The 8,263-nt window shown below is 42.3% G+C and overlaps 1 long non-coding RNA gene across 1 annotated transcript; it reads right to left on the reverse strand.

Annotated features, from left to right (window-relative positions):
• Positions 1-2,064: 2,064 nt before the first annotated feature.
• LOC134467418 (uncharacterized) lies at positions 2,065-7,400 on the reverse strand. Its single transcript, XR_010038537.1, has 3 exons — positions 7,126-7,400; positions 2,863-3,031; positions 2,065-2,149 (listed from the first exon to the last, which is right to left on the reverse strand). It is a non-coding gene; the product is annotated as an uncharacterized LOC134467418 (long non-coding RNA).
• Positions 7,401-8,263: the final 863 nt, after the last annotated feature.

Below are 8,263 nucleotides of genomic sequence, written 5' to 3' on the forward strand. Positions count from 1 at the left end.
TGTCGACCCATGGCTTCTGATTTGGGTAGATTTTCACAGTTACCGTGGGAATGATGTTAGAGGCCAGTTCTGAGATGAAGCACGTCACCACGTCAGTGAATTCGTCTATGCTGTCGGAGCTCTCCCTAAACATGTCCCAATCCACATCAGCCAGCGCATCTTGAAGCAAAGCTTCTGAATGATCTGACCAGCGGCTAACCTCTCTCGTGGAAGGAGCCTCTCGACGAAGTCGTTGTTTATACTTCGGTAGCAGCATGACAGCGGCATGGTCTGATTTGCCAAAGGCCGGGAGGTGGAGATCCAGACAACACAGATTCACAGTCCGTCTCCTCCTCCTCCAAATGTGGCTGGTCAACTGTGGTAATACAAGGATAGTTTAAAATGACAGACAGACAGACAGACAGACAGACAGGTCCATGCACATATACATATAATACAAATCTTTAGTTCATCATCTTCTGTCTCAACATTTGTCAGCTGTTAAGCCCTTTAATGCATGGCGTTATACCTTTGTCGTTACCAGAGTTACCATAGTGTATTACTAAAGACCCTGTGTTATGTAGTGTGGCACTATGACAGAACCTTTTTGATGACAATAACAGTGTTTCACTGGTTGAACGGTGTGCATGAAAGGGCTACATGTAACTAATTCAAACTTTCCATGCACAACCTACCATCTTGTATTGGGGTAGTGGACTGCTCATCAACACTATCCCTAGGCTGCTGGCTTGTGTGGGCATCTGCACTGGTGCTGGTACTGGCTGTAGCTGACTCTGACTCTTTTTTTTTCTTGATAAAGAAGCTCTCAATATCGTTTCTTCTCTTCATCTTAATGTCACTCACTGGAGGAAATGTAATCAAATCAATGCAACCAATTAATCATTCAATCAACTCACTTCTAAGCATAGTAACTGGCTACAATATCAGAGGGATTATTGTCGAATTGGCAGAGTACACATGTTGTGTTCATGAGTTTTGTGTTCGTGGTTCCCCTTAGAGTAACAACTTTGACTTCATTCAACAATGTCAGAATACAAAAAAAACCTATATTATTGATGTTGACAGTGTCAGATGTCAAAGCAGTGGCATATGGTTTTAACAAAGAAATTACATGACGTGAATTTCAAGTCTGAGGCGCCGTCGGCCTGCAAGGCAATTACAGCTGTGAGCAGTGGCTGATTCTAAAGCCGTCGCTGCAGGGTTTTAGCAAAGAAATTACATAACGTGAATTTCGTTGGTGAACAAACTCACATCTGTACCATGATTTTGTGTGCGTGACGATTTATTTTCGCTACGTTTGAACAAAAGGATTACGATATATTGACACATTTGAGGTCAAATATGTACCGCAAATTTAGCTATTGGGGGGGGGGGAGTCATACTCTGAAGTGGACTAGCGCTGTGGGTTTAGGCAACACATCTGTGACTGATGTGAACTTGCTTACTCTAAAGAGGCAGAGGTGCTCTTTACTATGACTTACTCCGACTTTATTTAAGTTTGATTTAAACTCCAAGAAAAGTCAAGACAATCGAAGAAGCAAAGGAGAAGCTTCTCACTGAGAGAAGGCATCACAACAATCATAGTCCAGCTTAGTTCATTACTCCATACTCCATTAGTTCATTTCACATGCTAGGTTTCGAGCTAGGTACTGACATCTGCCTACCGATCCTGACTGTAGATAACAACCGACTACCCTTTCCAATGTGTGGCCAATGGGCCAATGCTATCCATGCCATGTCCCTATCCAAACGGTTTCATATTAACTATCCTGTTATCAACAAAAAAATAAACTGACGTGCACGTTAGAATTGTGCTGTGCTACTAACTTGGTTTGCAGCTGCCACAACACTAACTTGCTCTCATTTAGTCATGTTGTTGTTTCGTGTAGCTATCTCGTATTTTGGCTCTTCCTGGCTGCTAATACTTGCATAAAGTTTTCAAAATTAGGTTTTCCAACACATTCAGACAATCAACAAATCATTAAATTGCCATACCTTATTGTCCAAATTAGACTGTCCAGGCAGTTAGTGGATGCGGTCTCTCGTGAAGGACCTGCACCTGAACCTGACATACCATGCTCAGTAGGTGGAGATCCAGACAACACAGATTCACAGTCCGTCTCCTCCTCCTCCAAATGTGGCTGGTCAACTGTGGTAATACAAGGATAGTTTAAAATGACAGACAGACAGACAGACAGACAGACAGACAGGTCCATGCACATATACATATAAGGGGTCTGACACACCAAGGCGGTAAAGCGGCGCGGAACGGCCGCGTTTTTTACCGGCGTCAGTGAAAATACATTGAAACCTATCTGTCCTTACACACCAACCGGCGGTAGTCGGGCGTCAGCGGCGCGGGAGCCGGCTCCGCGCCGCGCTGGATTTGGAAAATAGAACTCGAGCGTATTTTTCACGCCGGCGACCGGCGGTGTCTCATTCAAATGAATGGCAAAGTAGCATGCTAGCTTTGGCTGTGGGGAGGGTTTTGAATGGGACTGGCAGCGCACGCCGACGCTGTCAGTGTGCAAGGCAGAGAAAAGCACGCCGGCCAAAACTAAGCAGAAAGACCGCGTCCGCCCTGCGACCGTTCCGTTCCGCCTTGGTATGTTTTGGCCCTAATACAAATCTTTAGTTCATCATCTTCTGTCTCAACATTTGTCAGCTGTTAAACCCTTTAATGCATGGCGTTATACCTTTGTCGTTACCAGAGTTACCATAGTGTATTACTAAAGACCCTGTGTTATGTAGTGTGGCACTATGACAGAACCTTTTTGATGACAATAACAGTGTTTCACTGGTTGAACGGTGTGCATGAAAGGGCTACATGTAACTAATTCAAACTTTCCATGCACAACCTACCATCTTGTATTGGGGTAGTGGACTGCTCATCAACACTATCCCTAGGCTGCTGGCTTGTGTGGGCATCTGCACTGGTGCTGGTACTGGCTGTAGCTGACTCTGACTCTTTTTTTTTTCTTGATAAAGAAGCTCTCAATATCGTTTCTTCTCTTCATCTTAATGTCACTCACTGGAGGAAATGTAATCAAATCAATGCAACCAATTAATCATTCAATCAACTCACTTCTAAGCATAGTAACTGGCTACAATACCAGAGGGATTATTGTCGAATTGGCAGAGTACACACAGTGTTTCCCATACATTGAGGAAACTATGGCGGCCCGCCATAGTTTAAATTTGGCCGCCATAGTTTACGAAAATGTAAAAAAAAAAAAAAAAAAAAAAAAAAACTTTTTTTTTTTTTTAAACGATATCCGTTTTTGTTAAAAACGATTTGAATTACGATTTTGAATTTCCTTCGCATTTTCCTCCTGGAGTAAATACATCCTATAGACTCTGTATTGGTTAGATAAGTAGTCCCACGGTAACACAGAATGAGGGGAAAGCATTAGGAAGTGACCGTAAGGGTATTACAGTTGATTCATGTGTGCACACGAGTATCATCGGGTGAGTAACAGAACATGTGCGCATGACACGCCGATATGCGAGGATCTTCGTCCAAATCGCTAGTCGCATGCATCATCGCTAACTGCGTTTACATCGCGTGCCGCGTGTAAGGGAAATGTTAGTTGTTGACATGTATGGAATTCACTTCAATTTGTGCTGTTTATTGCTTCAGTTGTGGACAAAACGATTGGCCAAACTCACAATAGAAAGCCTTTGCTGTGCTACTGTCCCAGAGAGCTGAAAAAAAAACCTTCATAGAAGAAGTCACTCTTAACAGGGGTGTTAACCAATCCAATGAGTTCTCTCGTTGCTTGCTCTTGCTCTCTCTCTCTCTCTCTCTCTCTCTCTCTCTCTCTCTCTCTCTCTCTCTCTCTCTGTCTCTCTCTCTCTCTCTCATAGTAGCCTACTATTTACCCATAACAAATGGTGAATTTCTGAGCCCTTTTTAATTTCAAGATTCAAGATTCAAGATTCAAGGAGTTTATTGTCATTGTCAATGAAGTCAACGAAATTGTGGGTGGAGCAACAACACTGCGTAGTTTGAAGGCCTATAGAAGTAACCAAAAAGAAGTAGGCCTAGTCAAATAAAGTTTAAATTCATGAAGTATATCATGAAGTATAATAAATTAAAGTAAATAATAGTAATAATATGAGTATTAACAAATTAATCAAGTAAATCAAAAACAGTAAAATATAAAAATGTGATCCTCTCCCCACAATTCAAAGTTAATAACCCAGTGCTGTTGATATTTTTAAGGTGCACACAACACACACACACACACACACACACACACACACACACACACACACACACACACACACACACACACACACACACACACACACACACACGCACACACGCACACATGTATGAATACACAAAATCAATAGGATGTTACAGTAGGCCTAAGTGCCATCCCTTAAAAGGAAAAAAAAAACACAGAACAACATGACCAGAGACCTATGTAAGAGCACTAGAATTAAGCAGTCTAATGGCTTCAGGGTACAGGCTATTAGAAAGTCTTGTAGTTCGTGCCTGTAATGACCTGTATCTTCTGCCTGAGGGAAGCAGTTGGAACAGGTGGTAAGCAGGGTGGTGACTTGCAAGATGTTTTGCACTCTTCGTAGACAGCGTGTGGTGTAGATTGTACCTATCTCTGGGAGAGGTGTCCCAGTGATTCTCTGTGCTGTTTTTACCACACGCTGGAGTGCCTGCTGGTCTGCTTTTGTGGAGCCCGAGTACCACACCAAAGACCCATACATCAGAACGCTGCTGATCGCACAGTTATTTGTAGTTAATTTGTAGCCTATACCACCGAAGGCATGATAATGCTTCATCATATTTTAGAAATAGGGTCTATGTGCCTTTTATATTCCAAATGTTTATCATTTTGAAATTGTTTCAGTTGTTTATGACTTGTGTATGACTGAAATTATCTCTGCATACTATCAGTGCTGCATTGCTTTGTAAAGATAGGCTATTCAACACACTTTAAAAACACACTGAAAAGATACGGCCATAGTAGCCTACTAAAAACATTTTGTTCATAATAATGGTGATTAATAAATGGTGGTCTTAAATTTTCATACTGACATCCTTAAATTTGACTTGGTAGATCACGGCAGACCATCAACTTCAAAAGTAGATCTTGGTTAAAAAAAGGTTGGGCACCCCTGCTATAGAGAGAACCACAAGTGCTTGAAAGACAGGGATCAAAAGCCTAGTCAAGTTGTTGTAGTTTACTTGGGTTTGGGAGCAATATAAAAAAAACCTTCAGAGGAGGGACAGTTGGGATGAGTTTACTAACACTCCCTAGGCTTTGTTTTACAGTTGTAATGAGTTTGGTGACAGACCTTCATTGACACAGCAGAGGAGACATCGGGCTGCATATAGAAATTAATGTGTAATGAATGTGAATATAGACATAAATGTGTAATATGTTGTTCAGCCCTTTTAATGGGAGGAATTTGGAAAAAAACTGGCCCTGTGACCAGCACCCCTCATGTAGAATGTGTACGCCTACAGATATGTGTGGGGGAAAAGGCATAGCCTACCCTCTAATACCCTTTTTATCTATGCGTTAACAATTTCACAGTGCTCTTAAATTCTTATCTCTGCTCCTATTTTGTTTTATTGTTTCCCAGACCCCTGCATGAGGGACGAATGAAACTGTGTTGTAAACAGAAATTATTCACTGTACTGCATTTTTTGACAATGACAATGTACTACTATTATACAAGTCATGGGTAAAATCTTATGTAGCCTTATTTCTCAAAATATAAATGGCTGAAATATAGGCCCAGGCCTACAATTTCTCCATGCGCCAATGTCATACTGTAGTCATTGTTTTGCCGTTTTGCATTTACGCTGCAAGAATACAACCCGCGAAAGGCCCGTGTCAGAAGACCCCCCCCCCCCCCCCCGCCCAACCCCCCCCCCCACCCGGACAAAATAAACCCCGGCTGCCCCCATAGTTTCCAAAATTTCTGTGGGAAACACTGACACATGTTGTGTTCATGAGTTTTGTGTTCGTGGTTCCCCTTAGAGTAACAACTTTGACTTCATTCAACAATGTCAGAATACAAAAAAAACCTATATTATTGATGTTGACAGTGTCAGATGTCAAAGCAGTGGCATATGGTTTTAACAAAGAAATTACATGACGTGAATTTCAAGTCTGAGGCGCCGTCGGCCTGCAAGGCAATTACAGCTGTGAGCAGTGGCTGATTCTAAAGCCGTGGCTGCAGGGTTTTAGCAAAGAAATTACATGACGTGAATTTCGTTGGTGAACAAACTCACGTCTGTACCATGATTTTGTGTGCGTGACGATTTATTTTCGCTACGTTTGAACAAACGGGGGGGACCATCGAGAAGTTGGCTACAGACAGACCGAAATGGAGAGACTTTGTTGCTGCCCTATGCGCCGAATGGCGTGATGGGGTTAAGTAAGTAAGTACGTTTGAACAAAAGGATTACGATATATTGACACATATGAGGTCAAATATGTACCGCAAATGTAGCTATTGGGGGGGGGGAGTCATACTCTGAAGTGGACTAGCGCTGTGGGTTTAGGCAACACATCTGTGACTGATGTGAACTTGCTTACTCTAAAGAGGCAGAGGTGCTCTTTACTATGACTTACTCCGACTTTATTTAAGTTTGATTTAAACTCCAAGAAAAGTCAAGACAATCGAAGAAGCAAAGGAGAAGCTTCTCACTGAGAGAAGGCATCACAACAATCATAGTCCAGCTTAGTTCATTACTCCATACTCCATTAGTTCATTTCACATGCTAGGTTTCGAGCTAGGTACTGACGTCTGCCTACCGATCCTGACTGTAGATAACAACCGACTACCCTTTCCAATGTGTGGCCAATGGGCCAATGCTATCCATGCCATGTCCCTATCCAAACGGTTTCATATTAACTATCCTGTTATCAACAAAAAAATAAACTGACGTGCACGTTAGGATTGTGCTGTGCTACTAACTTGGTTTGCAGCTGCCACAACACTAACTTGCTCTCATTTAGTCATGTTGTTGTTTCGTGTAGCTATCTCGTATTTTGGCTCTTCCTGGCTGCTAATACTTGCATAAAGTTTTCAAAATTAGGTTTTCCAACACATTCAGACAATCAACAAATCATTAAATTGCCATACCTTATTGTCCAAATTAGACTGTCCAGGCAGTTAGTGGATGCGGTCTCTCGTGAAGGAACTGCAGGTGACACAGTGCTCCTCAGCATCGCTGGTGCGGGGTTGCCAGATCTTTCACGATAAATAAGCGACTATAGGGGCAGCAGGCGACACGCAGTGGTCATCTCGTGTAAGCCTACTGATCAGAAATCAGCCTTGTGCAGCATCAGTCCAACGACTGTCGTGTTAGTAAAAGTGTAAAACTGACCCTAGATCTGTCAGCCAGCGATCACCATGGATTGACCGTTTTCTCTTGTTTGTTGTTGGGTTGACGAACTTGAATGATTACCTGATAATTACCTATTATTGGTCTTATACTGTTGTTATTATTGTATATTTATTTTTTGCACTTTTAAAAATATATTTTTTTATTAATTACTTGTCGAATCAAGGGTGGCCAGTAGGGTGGACAATAGCGTCCCAGGGGTGGCCCTGGCCACCCCCTGCCCCCCCCTAGAATCGCCAGTGCCTGCAAAACACACTTTGTACTTTGGTCATACTAGTAAATATTAGGCCTAGTTTATCATTTGTTAAATATTCAGGAAAAGATTAAATTTGGCAATAGGCAACATAGTTTCAAGGAGCAGCTAATTGAAATACTGGCCACCATCTTACACAGTGCACCTTTAAATGTTGCTTGAACGCTGCCTGAACCCACCCAAAGAAGCAGAAAGGCAAGAGCAAAAGTGGCATATTTACCCAAAAGAAGTTGGAGTGTCATCACGCGCAATCACGTGTCTGCCATGTAGAATAGCTGGAAGTTTTACGCCATGTTAAAACGGCAGTGCTGGTGCACGCCATGTCATGTGAAAAGTGTAAATAAAGTTGGAATAATGCTAAAACATCAGCGTTTAAGAATGCTCCACCTCACAACGTTCTGCACAGCAAGAGACAAGTAGTAGGACTATGTATTCAATTTTTGTATCGTCTCAACGGCGCCTCCTCTGCGCATTCCCTGATGTCAATATGGTGGAATGTTGACATTCATGCAAAGATTCCTGGATGTCCTACTTAGCAAACGCTGGAATGTGCTATCCATTCTTAACGTTCCATTTACGACTCAACCTCTGAACGGTTGCTCTGACTTTACTTCTTAGACAGG

The sequence above is a fragment of the Engraulis encrasicolus genome, chromosome 17, assembly GCF_034702125.1.
Source record: "Engraulis encrasicolus isolate BLACKSEA-1 chromosome 17, IST_EnEncr_1.0, whole genome shotgun sequence".
Classification (NCBI taxonomy): Eukaryota; Metazoa; Chordata; class Actinopteri; order Clupeiformes; family Engraulidae; genus Engraulis; species Engraulis encrasicolus.